Source organism: Oncorhynchus kisutch, linkage group LG30 (assembly GCF_002021735.2).
Source record: "Oncorhynchus kisutch isolate 150728-3 linkage group LG30, Okis_V2, whole genome shotgun sequence".
In the NCBI taxonomy this organism is placed as follows: domain Eukaryota; kingdom Metazoa; phylum Chordata; class Actinopteri; order Salmoniformes; family Salmonidae; genus Oncorhynchus; species Oncorhynchus kisutch.
Genome location: NC_034203.2, coordinates 37,167,979 through 37,185,947, shown reverse-complemented (window position 1 = coordinate 37,185,947; position 17,969 = coordinate 37,167,979). Strand labels below are relative to the sequence as shown.

General features: G+C 42.3%; 1 long non-coding RNA gene across 1 annotated transcript; it reads right to left on the bottom strand.

Moving 5' to 3' along the window:
• Positions 1–665: 665 nt before the first annotated feature.
• Positions 666–11,516, bottom strand: LOC109869207 (uncharacterized). The gene is made up of 3 exons (XR_002251996.2): positions 11,359–11,516; positions 1,110–1,162; positions 666–800 (listed from the first exon to the last, which is right to left on the bottom strand). It is a non-coding gene; the product is annotated as an uncharacterized LOC109869207 (long non-coding RNA).
• Positions 11,517–17,969: the final 6,453 nt, after the last annotated feature.

Here is a 17,969-nt window from a genome sequence, read left to right as displayed (position 1 = left end):
CACACACACACACACACACACACACACACACACACACACACACACACACACACACACACACACACACACACACACACACATGTTGCCCCCCGTTGAGACCTGAAATAAGAAACAGACACAGGGTGGGGGAGAGAAACGCTTTCTCCATGGCAACCTCAGTGTTAGCCAGGCATTTCTTCATTCCTCCGTTCAATGTCGCGCCCTTAGAGGCGGAGGGAGGACCCCTGTTCTACAGCTGAATATTGCCATTGTGTTGGGGGTGATTGTGTGTGTGTGTCCGTGTGTGTGTCAAGGGGGGTGAATGAGGGGACAAGCTGCAGGCATATGAGTCGCAACAATGACATAGATCAGAGGGAACACACAGACACACACAAACACACACATGCTTGTAAAGCTATGTTGACGAAGATAGAGATAAACCTCTGAAATAACTATATAATTACACCATAGGGCAAAGCGCTTATCGCAGTCCAACCCATGGTTTCTGGTTATTCTCTTCTCTTATGAATATGATTGTGTCTCTCTCTCTCTGCCAGTCTATACAGGACACTTTGCCTCTCAGACAGTAGAGATTTAGAGGGGGGGGGGGGGGGGGGGGCGTCAGCTGCTAGAGTAAATAAAAGCCTCTGTTTGTAACGTTGGCCATCTTGGAAAAACTCCACAGCTGCCACAAATTTGGCTTTTATTACATTTCAGGCAGGAAGGGAGGTATTTATTTTGACTGTTCTTCGCTGGAAACGATAAATGATGGCTAAATGAACTCAAGGCATAATGATAGTCAGGAGGATCAGCCAGTGGATCTATGCGGGTGTTATGCAAACAAAAACAAGAAGCAAAGGAATGTGTTACAGTCTCGTTACTGTTGAATAATGAATGCATACAGTACAGCCTTTTGTTTAATCTACAACACATTTCAATTTGTGGCTATTTGCATGTTCAAGCCTTTATACTTTAAGATGCGGTTTCACACACAGATTAAGCCTAGTCGTGGACCAGAAAACCCCAGAGATAAATGGTAGAATCTTAGTTGAAAATGATTTATATTCCAGGACTAGGCTTAATCTGTGCCCGGGAAACCAGTCCTATGTATCTGTCCTGGGAAGAATTACCTCCGTTTGAAATGTTCTTTGCGGATTCTCCGATGGCTGATTCTTGTAGGAACCTAAAGGGAGACACAGAAAGATGTGAATGAATATGTGCATTTCTGATCAAATTGGATCAAATCCCCCAGTTGTTTTATATTTATTTAAATAATGACCATCGTCTCCACCAATGTTATGGTACATCCAAGCAGGAAGTCTTAAAAACACTTCCCTGAGGGCCAGTCAATGAAAAGACGAGAGGAAGCGCCACTGCTCTGTCTAGGGTGGTCTGCCGTGGGCGAAGCTTTAATGTATGTCTGAACAGTATGTCCAATACACTGTATACATCTATTGATAATGACTTACAGACTTACGGACCAACAGTTTGCCTGGAAGAGCCTCACTCAGACATAGTACACACAACAAGCAGACATCCTAAAGAAAGGAAGCATACAAACATTGGCTGCTTTCTGGATGTGGTGTTTAAACATTTTCTTCTCTCAGTAATAGCCTCTTAAATATGCCCAATTACCCCAGAAATACATTTCCAAAAATACATTTCAAAAATAAATAACTACATTGGCTACCCTTTTAGTATTCTCATAAGAAAAACCAGCGTTTCTGTTCTGGAGTACCTTCTTACAGACCCTTAAATATATCCACGTATTATATACTGAACAGTTGCCTTCTTTCTTATGCACTAGGCCTAATCAGAGTGATTACATGTACTGTGGCCATTAGATACAGTACAGTGGCATAATCAGATGAGAGTGGAGAGAATGGTTCAGTGTGATGGTTGACTAACTAACGAGGGTCTGGCCTTTGTAAACATGTGGATGTTATTGCCTGTGGCACACAACACGCAAGACACAAGACACAAGACACAACACGCAAGACCAGGGCCCTGTTTCAGTTCAATGTACATTTCCTTCCACTGTTAGGTCATTTTTTGATCATACAGAGGGGTTAGTCTCTCTATCTACCTATCTATCAAAGGAAACCGTCTCAGTCCATGTTATACGTCTATAATCACTAACTATAACGGAGGAGGGTCACTGCGTTCATTCTGCCGTGTCATTGGCCCTGTGACCTCTGACCTTTTTAATCCCTCAGAAGGTTGTGTCGTGCAGGTGCCTGCTTTGTTCCTAGCCCCTTCATGAAAAGCCGCAGATCACCAGCTGAATGTGAATGTCCTCTTACCTGAGGCCTCTCTCCAACTCATTCTCCTCAGCAACATGAGGCTCTCTATCAAACAAAAGACATCAACAGCTCCCAGAACATGGCCTGTTCAGTCTTAAGCAGTTACTAAATATGTTTCTTCTTCATTGACTGTGTGTAAGCCAGAGATGTGGGTTAATAGACATATTATAGGCAAACCACACACCTGCCTCTTTCGTAATTATAGCCAAACGATTAGACTCTTGGCTCAGGTTAAAAGTAGTGCCATATATAGGGAATAGGGTGAGATTTGAATCATTTTTGCACTGAAAATTCAGACATCTGTAGCGTCTGGCTCCGCATGGGGCCAGGGTGGCTGCGAGACAGACAGAAAAGAGACCCTGACAGACAACTACTATTCAGCTATGTCATTTACATCCACCCAAGGCTGGCCAGAGGAAATGAAGGAATTCATGATGTTATAGACGAGGGCCAGAAGAGAGAGGTCTCAGGAGGTTGTCTGTGATCATAAAATACTCCTGTGGTTGACCCTCCCTAAAGGCTACTGTAATACACACACACACACACACACACACACACACACACACACACACACACACACACACAGACAGACAGACAGACAGACAGACAGACAGACAGACAGACAGACAGACAGACAGACAGACAGACAGACAGACAGACAGACAGACAGACAGACAGACAGACAGACAGACAGACAGACAGACAGACAGACAGACAGACAGACAGACAGACAGACAGACAGACAGACAGACAGACAGACAGACAGACAGACAGACAGACAGACAGACAGACAGACAGACAGACAGACAGACAGACAGACAGACAGACAGACAGACAGACAGACAGACAGACAGACAGACAGACAGACAGACAGACAGACAGACAGACAGACAGACGACAGACAGACAGACAGACAGACAGACAGACAGACAGACAGACAGACAGACAGACAGACAGACAGACAGACAGACAGACAGACAGACAGACAGACAGACAGACAGACAGACAGACAGACAGACAGACAGACAGACAGACAGACAGACAGACAGACAGACAGACAGACAGACAGACAGACAGACAGACAGACAGACAGACAGACAGACAGACAGACAGACAGACAGACAGACAGACAGACAGACAGACAGACAGACAGACAGACAGACAGACAGACAGACAGACAGACAGACAGACAGACAGACAGACAGACAGACAGACAGACAGACAGACAGACAGACAGACAGACAGACAGACAGACAGACAGACAGACAGACAGACAGACAGACAGACAGACAGACAGACAGACAGACAGACAGACAGACAGACAGACAGACAGACAGACAGACAGACAGACAGACAGACAGACAGACAGAAGACAGACAGACAGACAGACAGACAGACAGACAGACAGACAGACAGACAGACAGACAGACAGACAGACAGACAGACAGACAGACAGACAGACAGACAGACAGACAGACAGACAGACAGACAGACAGACAGACAGACAGACAGACAGACAGACACAGACAGACAGACAGACAGACAGACAGACAGACAGACAGACAGACAGACAGACAGACAGACAGACAGACAGACAGACAGACAGACAGACAGACAGACAGACAGACAGACAGACAGACAGACAGACAGACAGACAGACAGACAGACAGACAGACAGACAGACAGACAGACAGACAGACAGACAGACAGACAGACAGACAGACAGACAGACAGACAGACAGACAGACAGACAGACAGACAGACAGACAGACAGACAGACAGACAGACAGACAGACAGACAGACAGACAGACAGACAGACAGACAGACAGACAGACAGAACGAACGAACAACAAAAGTCATGTCTGGCTGCTAAGACTGGGAGGTCATGTTATTTTGTTTACATCTGATACTCTTCTGGATCCTGTGTATGACTCCGACACTAACAAACACTTAAACTGGCTGTTTAGCTGATGATTAGTCTTTTCTACATGTAAAATGAGATGTAGGCCTAAATGATTTTGTACTTTAAACCTCCTTTGCGACATTATGGATATTGATGTGCTATACAAAGCTGTTGATAATGATTCTCTTAGCTGAGTGAGTATGGGGCCTGATAGTGTAGCCAGACTGTTACGTACACAGTGTTATTTCCCAGTCTCTCTCACCACTAACTCACCACTAACAACCAAAAGACAACAAAACAATAGCAAGGGCTCACTGTGGAGAATCTTCAGTAAAGTACTGAACATCTGACGCAGGAACCCGAACAGGCAGAAGCAAATGCTCATGATTATCCACCTGCTTTGTGCCCAACAGAAAACCAGAATGAATTTCACCTAGCATTCTAAAGGCTAAATGCTACATACGATTATCTCACTCTCTATCTATCACATGCACACATGCACACATGCACGCACACATGCACGCACACACACACACATGCACACATGCACGCACACACACACACATGCACACACACACACACATGCACATACACACAAATGCACACACACACATTCTCTCTCTCTCTCACTCTCTCTCTCTCACTGACACAAAAATACACAAGGGACACAAACACACACAAGGCTTGTTAAATGGGGAAGCGGGAAAGGGGCCATTTGTTCTACAAGGAGGCTGCCATTGTAAAAAGGAGTGTCTGCAAGGCCCCGTTTCCTTTTATCCTTCTCCTCAAGGCAATCCCTTTGTCTGGAGGAGGATGGAAGGAGCCGTGGGCCGCCGCGCTACGCTGGTCAAAGACCCAGGAACTATTACCCTTACCGGCACAATGGACGTAAATAACAGGAGGAGAGGAACGAGGGAAAGGTGTGTGTGTGTGTGTGTGTGTGTGTGTGGGAAGCAAGAAGAGCTGGAGAGGGAGGAGCTTGTGAAATAAAAGCTGTTATTAAATCTAAAACGTATGTTAGGAGGAAAGGTAGAGAGAGAGAGACATTTTATACCATGTAAATGTAAAGAAAAGCATTTTGTGTTGCTTATGAACGCCCAAATGTACCTTTTTTTGACAGTAGAAATTCACCATTCTTGACCAAAGTAATATCTCTCTCTCAGACACACCCACACACACGTCCTCTCTCTCTAGTTATGAGTGTCACTGAGGACATTGAGAGTGAAAGAAGGGAGTCAAATGTTTTTCTTTTTTCGTTTCTACACTCACTTTCCTGGCAGCTCAGCAGCACCAGAGGGGTTTGTGAAACTAGGAGGGGTGAGGCTCCGCCCTCAACCACCAACTGAATGTAAAGCTTTACAGTGTATAACCTACAGCCAGCTATGTCTTGGCTACGATACTGTACTGTAACACCTCATAAAGTAACTTACAGATGGAGCTATGCAGTCAGGAAAATGAGAGACAAATAAGGACGAAAGAGGACGAATGGGGGTGAATGGAGGCATACAAGTTAGTTCTACTACTGGAATGAAAACCAATAGGACATATAAGCTTACTGCTTAACAGAATCATAGAAGGTCTATGACTATAAAAATGTCCAAATATGTAGACATATGGAGTATCAGTTGATTTGATAGAAAATAGGCTTTCAAACTGATCCAGACGGAATAGTCAATATATCCATTAGGCTGCTACTATACTTCGTATAAGTGTACAGGGTAAATTAGGGCAAGTGACTTAACAAGGACTAAAACGTCACCTAAAAGGTTCTAGAGTTCATTTCACAGAAGACAGAACCGCTCCTGTCTTCTGGTTTCCCCCTCTACTCCAGCAGGAAGCGAGGACCCAAGTTTATTTTTGAATCTTCCACAAAGAATGCCTGTCATTTCCTGCCATTCCTGCTTCCATATGCAACCCCCAGTTTCTTTTGGAACAATGGGAGAGATTCCAAAACTTCCAAAAGGAATTTTCCCCAATGGTGACAGTATGGTATAGACTATGATTCCATAATGCGTTCTAATAGTCAATACTGACAGGGTTTGTAGCTGGCCCATTTGAATTCAGACATTTCCTCAGAGATGCTTGTCTGGTAACTTTAAAGACAGCACGAGGAGAGTAAAGTACCTCATTATTAAATGAATGAGTTTCCTGCGGAGATGATGATGATGGTAAAGACAGTAACACAGGCCTGCCTTGAATCTCCATGTCCTAACCAATCAGCAGCTCTATGTTGCTTGATTTCACAAGCTGCACATTGGTGGCTCAAGTTTGCTGTGAAAATAACTCTCTACCATTCCACCATTTTTCCTCTACTGCATTCCTGCTATCTGTTTTTGATGAATTAACCAGACTTGTCGTATCCATCAGTTCATTCAGTGTTATAGAGTTCACCATAAGGTGTCAAGAGGAATGAAAGGTGACTCTCACACACTGCATCAGTTTTAGAGAGCAGATGCTTTTAGACACAACTTAGCCACTCGGATTCCACCAGGTGAGAGGTGAGAGGTCGGTGAGGTGAGAGGGTCTGTGGGGTCGGTGAGGTGAGAGGGCCTGTGGGGTCGGTGAGTTGAGAGGTGAGGAGGTGTGTGTGTGTGTGGGGGCGGGGGATTACCTTTAACGTCCTTATGATGGGTCACCGGGCCATGGGGAATAGCCAGGTCTTACCTGTTATACGGGTCGTCTGTCAAATCAATTTAGGAGGCTCTCACACACGCGCACGCATAGAGTTTGAAAGTGAGTAACTGACTTCATCTTTCAGTTATGTGAGATATGCCATTTTCATACTGACCCTGACAGCTTTACAACAAAGGGTCAAAGGGTCCAAATGTCAAAGGTTAAATGCCACAATCTAACCAATCCGCTCCTGGGAACCGGAGTGATGACACAAGAGGGACACCTGGCTAGCTGTAGGGGTAGACCTGAAAGTGACCTCAGTCCATTGGCTAAACAAGAGGTACGAGTTCAGAGGTGACACAGTAATCTATACTGAGGAGAAGGCTAAAGCCCAGGGCACAGTGCAGAGCTTCTTCCATTACCTCATTAATTTAACCCTAAACCCCCCTTTAAACATTCCAACTACTTTTAGTCATGTTAGGCCTCAGATAGAGAGGGTTGTGAAGTTATAAAATAATAATAATAATAATTTGATAGATTCATTCCGTGGTTGGCTTTCATACAATAGTTATAGCATCCATCTCTGGTACTGAAATATCTTGGTTTTTTTTAAACTCTCCCTGTTTCACTCTAGAGGGATGATGCAAATACATAAAGGATGAGACCAGCTCATTGCCTCTGACTGCTTCAATGCTGGAGGTAGAGACGAGTACAGTACATTATTCTCCATGGAGCTTCCTGTTGTTTTTCTATCTCATCCAGATGACAGGTGACTAGGCGACGGTGGATGACAAATTTGATCTTATGTTTAAATGATTCGGTTTGGGGTAGAAAGCCCAATGAGAAGGAAGTGTGTGTTTCATAGCCTTTCTTGTGGACAGACGCAGGGGCACGTGGGGTAAGGAGGGGGATGTCTTCAATAATGTGATCATGTGCTGGTGAAGCAATTGACGACTAGCATGAGCACGTTAGCAAATTAAAACTGCACTGAAAGTATATAAGGCTGCATGAAATTGATGACCCCCCCCCCAAAAAAATGATTTTCAAGATATAATTAATTAATCTATGTAGTTCAGTTGTTTTGATGTGATTCTATCCCAAAAAATAATAGATGACAGTGATCTGGATAAGGATGTAATTTTCCTAAAAATAAAAGGGTTTATATTAATTCTGAATATTCATTGACAGTTTGATGGACTGTCTCAGCCTGTCAAATTCCATCAGTTCTCTACTCTTGCTGTTGTGACTAGAGAAGGCCCATTCCAGTTCTCTACTGTTGTGACTAGAGAAGGCCCATTCCAGTTCTCTACTGTTGTGACTAGAGAAGGCCCATTCCAGTTCTCTACTGTTGTGACTAGAGAAGGCCCATTCCAGTTCCCTACTGTTGTGACTAGAGAATGCCCATTCCAGTTCTCTACTGTTGTGACTAGAGAAGGCCCATTCCAGTTCTCTACTGTTGTGACTAGAGAAGGCCCATTCCAGTTCTCTACTGTTGTGACTAGAGAAGGCCCATTCCAGTGCTCTACTGTTGTGACTAGAGAATGCCCATTCCAGTTCTCTACTGTTGTGACTAGAGAATGCCCATTCCAGTTCTCTACTGTTGTGACTACAGAATGCCCATTCCAGTTCTCTACTGTTGTGACTAGAGAATGCCCATTCCAATTCTCTACTGTTGTGACTAGAGAAGGCCCATTCCAGTTCTCTACTGTTGTGACTAGAGAAGGCCCATTCCAGTTCTCTACTGTTGTGACTAGAGAAGGCCCATTCCAGTTCTCTACTGTTGTGACTAGAGAAGGCCCATTCCAGTTCTCTACTGTTGTGACTAGAGAAGGCCCATTCCAGTTCCCTACTGTTGTGACTAGAGAATGCCCATTCCAGTTCTCTACTGTTGTGACTACAGAATTCCCATTCCAGTTCTCTACTGTTGTGACTAGAGAACGCCCATTCCAGTTCTCTACTGTTGTGACTAGAGAATGCCCATTCCAGTTCTCTACTGTTGTGACTAGAGAAGGTCCATTCCAACCCAGCACACATACTGGGCTTATATACTGTGCACTCCCTCCAGTAAGAAGAAATTATGTTGATCCATCATTTGCCACAGGTGGAAGAGATAAGCCAGAACACATATCTGCCTCCCCCACCTCCCCCCTCCTCTTCAGGAGAAAGACAGGATGGGGTTATTTCATCCAAATTTCAAATGTAACCCTTTTATATAAAATATCCTGCCTGTTTAAAACCATTTCCTCCCAAAGCAAAGCTACCTCCCCCTCATATTGGCAGATCCACAGGCACTCACTCACTCACTCACTCACTCACTCACTCACACACACACACACACACACATACACACACACACACACATACACACACACACACACACACATACACACACACACACACATACACACACACACACACACATACACACACACTCCTCCTCTACATCTTGAATGATTAGGATGTCCTGTTCTGTTGTTCCTGGGCAGACAACAGAGGATGCTAAAATGAATTAAGTGTAATTTAGCCCTGTGAGGAGAGCCTAAATCCTAACGACCGTAATACCACCACCACCACTGCACGTAGTAATAGGCAGCATTTGTGTACTATTCTGTACTATGCTTACCTACTGCTAAAAATACTCCATAATTGTCATTATTTGTAGCATGCTGTCATCAATAGAATAGCCATTACAACAAACAAAAAAGATATTGGCATGCGTGAATTTGTTCATAAAAGTTTGGGCACTCGGTGCAAACATTCTTCACATTACAGGATCTTGCTGCCACGAAGCATCTCCAGATGGCAAAATAATTTATGAAGATTGCCTCATTAACCTTAAGGCACTTTGGGGCTTGGCACTGTGAATGCAGGCAGAGTAAGAGAGAGAGATAAAGAGAGAGAGAGATAAAGAGAGAGATAAAGAGAGAGAGGAGGAGCCTCAGCACCCAGCATGGTAGGCAGTGGGGTTTCTTTCAGATAGAAAATGCATCTAAATATTTCATTTAAGTCCAGATTTATAGCTTAAAATTCACATTTCTGAGACATTAATGGATTGGAAAGTATTTATATAACATTTAAATAAAATACAATTTCTTCATTTCTATCAGCATTTTAAAGCGATTACAGACAGATGTTAACAAAACGGTAGCCTGATAACCCGTAGCATATCAGTTAAAATCCCGCAATTAGTGCGCAACATGGGTCCTATCTGTCCTCCAATCTCAAAAACTTCAGGGACAAGCTCTCCTCCTTGTGAGTGAGCAATTTGTCAACTGCAATCATTCATGACAGTGTCTTATGCTACCCGAAGGCTCTTCTTTGATTTGATCTAACTCTGACCACATGATTTTATATGAGGACCTGACTGAGTCTGCGCAGGTGTGCCCGCAGCGCCATCGTTCCGCGCCCTGTTCCATTGACAACTCGACGCGCCAGCTAGAGAACATTGCGTGCGGAGCTGTGACTGTGCGGTAATGGGGGAGGGGCACACGGTAGACATTGCTTTCAGACACGCGGAGGGAGGAAGGCTCTGTTGATCGTTAGTCTGCGATTCAGGTGTCTCTCGACTCGGCTGGGCTGTGTTTGGTCGGGGGAGGTGTACTGACATAAACAAAGATGGTGTAGACCCCATTGTCCAGACCATGAGGCTCTCTTTAGGTTTGCTTCATTTTATCCCTGATAAACTCTAGTTTAGGTTATGGATTTTATGGCTAGTTTAAATCCAATGCCCACTGTGCCAGACAGGTTTAATCTGACTGGTTCCAGGGTTCACACCCTGATTAAAATGCTGCGGCTTCTCCTGCAATTGCAACCCATACTTTGAGACGATAAAAATATAGAAACAAAGGTTGAAGTTTAAATGCATTGATTTCTTGGATTACATTCAACCCAAACAAAAAGAGAAAAACTTTCACATATAGGCCTATAGGCTGATCCGAAACTTTCCGTAAAAATTGCATTGTCCGATGTGCGCAGATATACCAGAAATAATCTTTACAAAATATGCTAGATAGTGAACAATTATTCTGACACTTAGACTAGGTAGCATAGGCTCCATACTCTCAGAAAAACACATTTTCTTTAGGCAGGTTGGAAGGATTCACGTGCGCTGATGTAATTTAGAGATGTTCTTTACAGCCACCAATAATAGGAGCTCGAGCGTGCCGATCCCAGACGGGCGGATGGATACGTACCCTTCTTGAGTTTAGCGCACTTATTCATTTATTAAAGGAAGTGCTAAACCAACGAGTTTCCCCACCGGTTACCGGTTAAATCATATCAATGGATAGTTTAATTGTATTGATACTATTTTTTCTCAATACAATTGTAGTCTAATTCAGAGAAGGTGAGCAAACCCAAACTATTCTGCATCCATGGTAAACAATAGCATACAATGGGTTATATTATTTTGGGGGGTTTATAAACAAATATAAAATATGCTACATCATTTGGAATATGTTTTTCCTTTTCTTTTTCAATCGAAACATGCATATTAATTTCCTTGAAAATAAACAAAAACGGAATAATTTAGGCACCAAATAAATTATTGCTATACTTACGAATCATTTCCATTCCTGCAAAGAGGCAGGATTAAAGCTCATAATAAAAAACGATGTTATTTGATAATGAGCATACATTTTTTTCAACTGTAGACGGAATCCTTGAAGACTGCCACAGTGGCATTCTCACCGCATCCCATCGCGTTGAATCTCTCTGTGCTGCCCACGTCTGAATCGAAGTCCAACCCATCCGTGTTGAGACAAGAGGGAGGGAATTCAGGTCACATGGTACGCTAGGACTGTCCTGGTTGGCTAGGACACTATACTGGGATGAAATATCTGGTTTTCATTGGACGAGCAGGGGGGAAGGCGGAGGGAGGGGGACATAGTGGAGAAATAATTAGTGGAGAAAAATGGGCTGGGGTAATGAAGCTATATTGATTGAATGGAAACATATAATGGAGCATATATGATATATTGATAGAATGGAAACAGAATGGAGAATATATAATGTATTGATAGAATGGAAACAGAATGGAGAATATATAATGTATTGATAGAATGGAAACGGAATGGAGAATATATAATGTATTGATAGAATGGATAATATATGATGTATTGATAGAATGGAGAATATATGATATATTGATAGAATGGAGAATATACAGTGTGGCAAAAAAGTATTTAGTGAGCCACCAATTGTGCAAGTTTTCCCGCTTAAAAAGATGAGAGAGGCCTGTAATTTTCATCATAGGTACACTTCAACTATGACAGACAAAATGAGGGGAAAAAATCCAGAAAATCACATTGTAGGATTTTTAATGAATTTATTTGCAAATTATGGTGGAAAATAAGTATTTGGTCACCTACAAACAAGCAAGATTTCTGGCTCTCACAGACCTGTAACTTCTTCTTTTAGAGGCTCCTCTGTCCTCCACTCGTTACCTGTATTAATGGCATCTGTTTGAACTTGATATCAGTATAAAAGACACCTGTCCACAACCTCAAACAGTCACACTCCAAACTCCACTATGGCCAAGACCAAAGAGCTGTCAAAGGACACCAGAAAGCAAAATATAACTTTTTGGTAAAAACTCAACTCGTCGTGTTTGGAGGACAAAGAATGCTGAGTTGCATTCCTACTGTGAAGCATGGGGGTGGAAACATCATGCTTTGGGGCTGTTTTTCTGCAAAGGGACCAGGACGACTGATCTGTGTAAAGGAAAGAATGAATGGGGCCATGTATCGTGAGATTTTGAGTGAAAACCTCCTTCCATCAGCAAGGGCATTGAAGATGAAACGTGGCTGGGTCTTTCAGCTCGACAATGATCCCAAACACACCACCCGGGCAACGAAGGAGTGGCTTCGTAAGAAGCATTTCAAGGTCCTGGAGTGGCCTAGCCAGTCTCCAGATCTCAACCCCATAGAAAATCTTTGGAGGGAGTTGAAAGTCCGTGTTGCCCAGCAACAGCCCCAAAACATCACTGCTCTAGAGGAGATCTGCATGGAGAAATGGGCCAAAATACCAGCAACAGTGTGTGAAAACCTTGTGAAGACTTACAGAAAACGTTTGACCTCTGTCATTGCCAACAAAGGGTATATAACAAAGTATTGAGAAACTTTTGTTATTGACCAAATACTTATTTTCCACCATAACTTTCAAATAAATTCATTAAAAATCCTACAATGTGATTTTCTGGATTTTTTTTCTCATTTTGTCTGTCATAGTTGAAGTGTACCTATGATGAAGATTACAGGCCTCTCTTGTCTTTTTAAGTGGGAGAACTTGCACAATTGGTGGCTGACTAAATACTTTTCTGCCCCACTGTATGATATATTGACGGAATGGAAACATAGAATGGAGAATATATGACATATTGAAACATAGATTGGAGAATATATGATGTATTGATGGAATGGGAACATAGAATGGAGAATATATAATGTATTGATGGAATGGGAACATAGAATGGAGAATATATAATGTATTGATAGAATGGGAACATAGAATGGAGAATATATAATGTATTGATGGAATGGGAACATAGAATGGAGTATATATAATGTATATGAGTATATATAATGTATTGATAGAATGGAAACATAGAACGGAGTATATATGATATGTTGATAGAATGGAAACAATATAATGTATTGATTGAATGGAAAATATACAATGTATTGATATAAAAAAAATGTAACCTTTATTTAACTAGGCAAGTCAGTTAAGAACAAATTCTTATTTTCAATGACGGCCTAGGAACAGCAGGTTAACTGCCTTGTTCAGGGGTAGAGAGACATTTTTTTTTTTTTACCTTATCAGCTCGGGGATTTGATCTTGCAACTTCTCGGTTTCAATTCCAATGCCCCCAATGGAAACATAGAATGGAGAATATATAATGTATTGATAGAATGGAAACAGAATGGAGAATATATAATGTATTGATAGAATGGAAACAGAATGGAGAATATATAATGTATTGATAGAATGGAAACACAGAATGGAGAATATATAATGTATTGATAGAATGGAGAATATATAATGTATTGATAGAATGGAAACATAGAATGGAGAATATATAATGTATTGATAGAATAGAGAATATATAATGTATTGATAGAATGGAAACAGAATGGAGAATATATAATGTATTGATAAAATGGAGAATGTATAATGTATTGATAGAATGGAAGCATAGAATGGAGAATATATAATGTATTGATAGAATGGAGAATATATAATGTATTGATAGAATGGAGAATATATAATGTATTGATAGAATGGAAACATAGAATGGAGAATATATAATGTATTGATGGAATGGGAACATAGAATATAGTATATATAATGTATTGATAGAATGGGAACATAGAATGGAGAATATATGAATGTAGATATGAATCACGAGAATCTGCAAGATATGTGGTGTTCTTAATCCATTTATTTACATGATTCCTTTCTAAATATAAACACCCCTATATCAATCCCAGGATATAATCCCAGTGGATATCATTCATGTGATTTACGTGAGACAAAAGATGATGGTAATCAAAGTCTATACTGACCAAAAAATATAAACTGAAGAATTGCAATATTTAGCTAAATTTCTATTGAGACATTAAAAGACGAGATGAATGTATTTTGAGTTAATCAGGATGTAGACTTCTAGAACGCCTGCATTAATTAATAGGCCTACAGAGATTACAATATACTAAGACAGAAAGTCAGGATGTTGAAATGTATTAACTGGTAACTCAGTATTTCAGTGTTTTGCACCAGTTGTGTCAAAATGATGTGCGGTGTGTATGTGGTTGTGTGTGAGAGTGCAAGGATAATGTGTGTTTATAGCGAAGTGGTGGGAAATGGTGCATGGATAATTCTGACTTCAGATCCTCCAGGGCTCTGAGTACTCGGCCGAATCGATACTCCTCAAAGCATTCTCATGTTACCTTTCAACACTGTTATGACGCGTGACTTTGACAGGGTCAAGGGTGAAGGGGCTATGAAGGGCTGTGACATATGGTATTTTCTTCTCAGGTTTTGTTTGCTATTTGTGAGGTAAGGGTGGATGCAAGACTGTTTTTCTGACTCTGAAGGTATCTCTCATTCACTTGCTCCATCTCTTTCTGCCTCTCACACACACACACGCATGCACGCATGCACGCGCACACACACACACACACACACACACACACACACACACACACACACACACACACACACACACACACACACACACACACACACACACACACACACACACACACACACACACACACACACACACACACACAGTACTTATACTGTTGTATAGCCTGCTAAGTGTAAATAGGTTGGGGAGATAGCTATAACATGTACAGAGATAATCCTACAGTAATAACCTCCTTGGGGTCTCTGTAGCTAAAATGCTACTTTCACTGTGGTAGCCATGGTGATCCAACACATTTCAACACATATCTCCACATTCTGCAACAGCAGTCTGTCTGTATTGCACCCTGTACTTATGACTTGAAGCTATAGGTTTAATTAGCATTTGATTGAATACCATAACATTTTGTTTATCACTGTAAATTGAAGTTTAAATGCATTCAATTCAGTAAGATACTGTAACATAGTCTCATATAAAACTGATGAAACATCACGCAAGGTAGACGTGTCTTCTGAAGAAGGCATACAGTGCATTTCCTCCTCCCATCATTATCTCCTGTGTAAATGTGTAGGGGAATATGCATAATGCATGGTAATGATGATGCTCTCAGAGGTAGAAACCTAGATTTGTTCTGTCTAATTTTAGATCAAGGTAAAGAAAAAACCTTGGTTATTTTTCCACTAAACCTCTAGTCTCTCTTTCATTTCACTTTCAGAACTTTCAGTCTTTATTCTCATGTGTGTGTACTTGTGTGTGTGTCTGTGTGTGTCTGTGTGTGTGTGTGTGTGTGTGTGTGTGTGTGTGTGTGTGTGTGTGTGTGTGTGTGTGTGTGTGTGTGTGTGTGTGTGTGTGTGTGTGTGTGTGTGTGTGTGTGTGTGTGTGTGCGTGTGTCCATGTGCATGCCTCTATGCATGTGTGTTTGAGTTTGTACAAAGAGTAGAGAAGAGATTGATGCATCTTCAATCACTTTAGTTTATTACTGTCATTAAGAATCATATATGTTGACTGTTTCTCCCAGCTTCCCTTGTCACTGATTCATACGCACTGGGGTGTATGTCTGTCTGATGTACTAATGTAGATTTCCATGGCAACGTATTAATCCCAGGGATTTAACCATATCAGTGCCATACCAGCACTAAGTAAGATCCAGAGATTAGCTTAGCTCCATTCCGTTTATTTTTTATCCTGAAAAACAAATCAAATTCAAATCATTTATTTATATAGCCCTTCCTACATCAGCTGATATCTCAAAGTGCTGTACAGAAACCCAGCCTAAAACCCCAAATAGCAAGCATTGCAGGTGTAGAAGCACGGTGGCTAGGAAAAACTCCCTAGAAAGGCCAGAACCTAGGAAGAAGCCTAGAGAGGAACCAGGCTATGAGGGGTGGCCAGTCCTATTCTGGCTGTGCTGGGTGGAGATTATAACAGAACATGGCCAAGATGTTAAATTGTTTATAGATGACCAGCAGGGTCAAATAATAATAATCAGAGTGGATGTCGAGGGTGCAACAGGTCAGCACCTCAGGAGTAAATGTCAGTGGGCTATTTTATAGCCGATCATTCAGTGTACCTCTACCGCTCCTGTTGTCTCTAGAGAGTTGAAAACAGCAGGTCTGGGACAGGTAGCACGTCCGGTGAACAAGTCAGGGTTCCATAGCCACAGGCAGAACAGTTGAAACTGGAGCAGCAGCACAGCCAGGTAGACTGGGGACAGCAAGGTGTCATCAGGCCAGGTAGTCCTGAGGCATGGTCCTAGGGCTCAGGTCCTCTGAGAGAGAGAAAGAAAGAAGGAATTAGAGAGAGCATACTTAAATTCACACAGGACACCGGATAAGACAGGAGAAATACTCCAGATATAACAGACTGACCCTAACCCCCTGACACATAAACTACTGCAGCATAAATACTAGAGGCTGAGACAGGAGGGGTCAGGAGACACTGTGGCCCCATCCGACGAAAAACAACCCAGTCCTTAACAATTAGCATACCTATAACCCATACCCCAAATCCGTAAACGTAGATATACCCTCATAGATTTCATCCTAACCAACTTGCCCTCCAAATACACCTCTGCTGTTGTCAACCAAGATCTCAGTGATCACTGCCTCATCGCCTGCATCTGTAATGGGTCTGTGGTCAAACTACCACCCCTCATCATTGTCAAACGCTCCCTAAAACACTTCAGCGAGCAGGCCTTTCTAATCGACCTGGCCCGGGTATCCTGGAAGGATATTGACCTCATCCCGTCAGTAGAGGATGCCTGGTTATTCTTTAAAAGTGCCTTCCTCACCATCTTAAATAAGCATGCCCCATTCAAAAAATGTAGAACCAGGAACAGATATAGCCCTTGGTTCTCCCCAGACCTGACTGCCCTTGACCAGCACAAAACATCCTGTGGCGTTCTGCATTAGCATCGAATAGCCCCTGCGATATGCAACTTTCCAGGGAAGTCAGGAACCAATATACACAGGCAGGTAGGAAAGTTAAGGCTAGCTTTTTCAAGCAGATTTTTCATCCTGTAGCACAAACTCAAAAAAGTTCTGGGACACTGTAAAGTCCATGGAGAATAAGAGCACCTTCTCCCAGCTGCCCACTTTACTGAGGCTAGGAAACACTGTCACCACCTATAAATCCACTATAATTGAGAATTTCAATAAGCATTTTTATACGACTGGCCATGCTTTCCACCTGGCTACCCCTACCCCAATCAACAGCACTGCACCCCCCACAGCAACTCTTCCAAGCCTCAAGCCACATTTCTCCTTCACCCAAATCCAGATAGCTGATATTCTGAAAGAGCGGCAAAATCTGGACCCCTACAATTCAGCCGGGCTAGACAATCTGGACCCTCTCTTTCTAAAATTATCTGCCAAAATTGTTGCAACCTCTATTACTAGCCTGTTCAACCTCTCTTTCGTATCGTCTGAGATTCCCAAAGATGGGAAAGCTGCCACTGTCGTCCCCCTCTTCAAAGGGGGAGACACTCTAGACCCAAACTGCTAGAGACCTATATCTATCCTA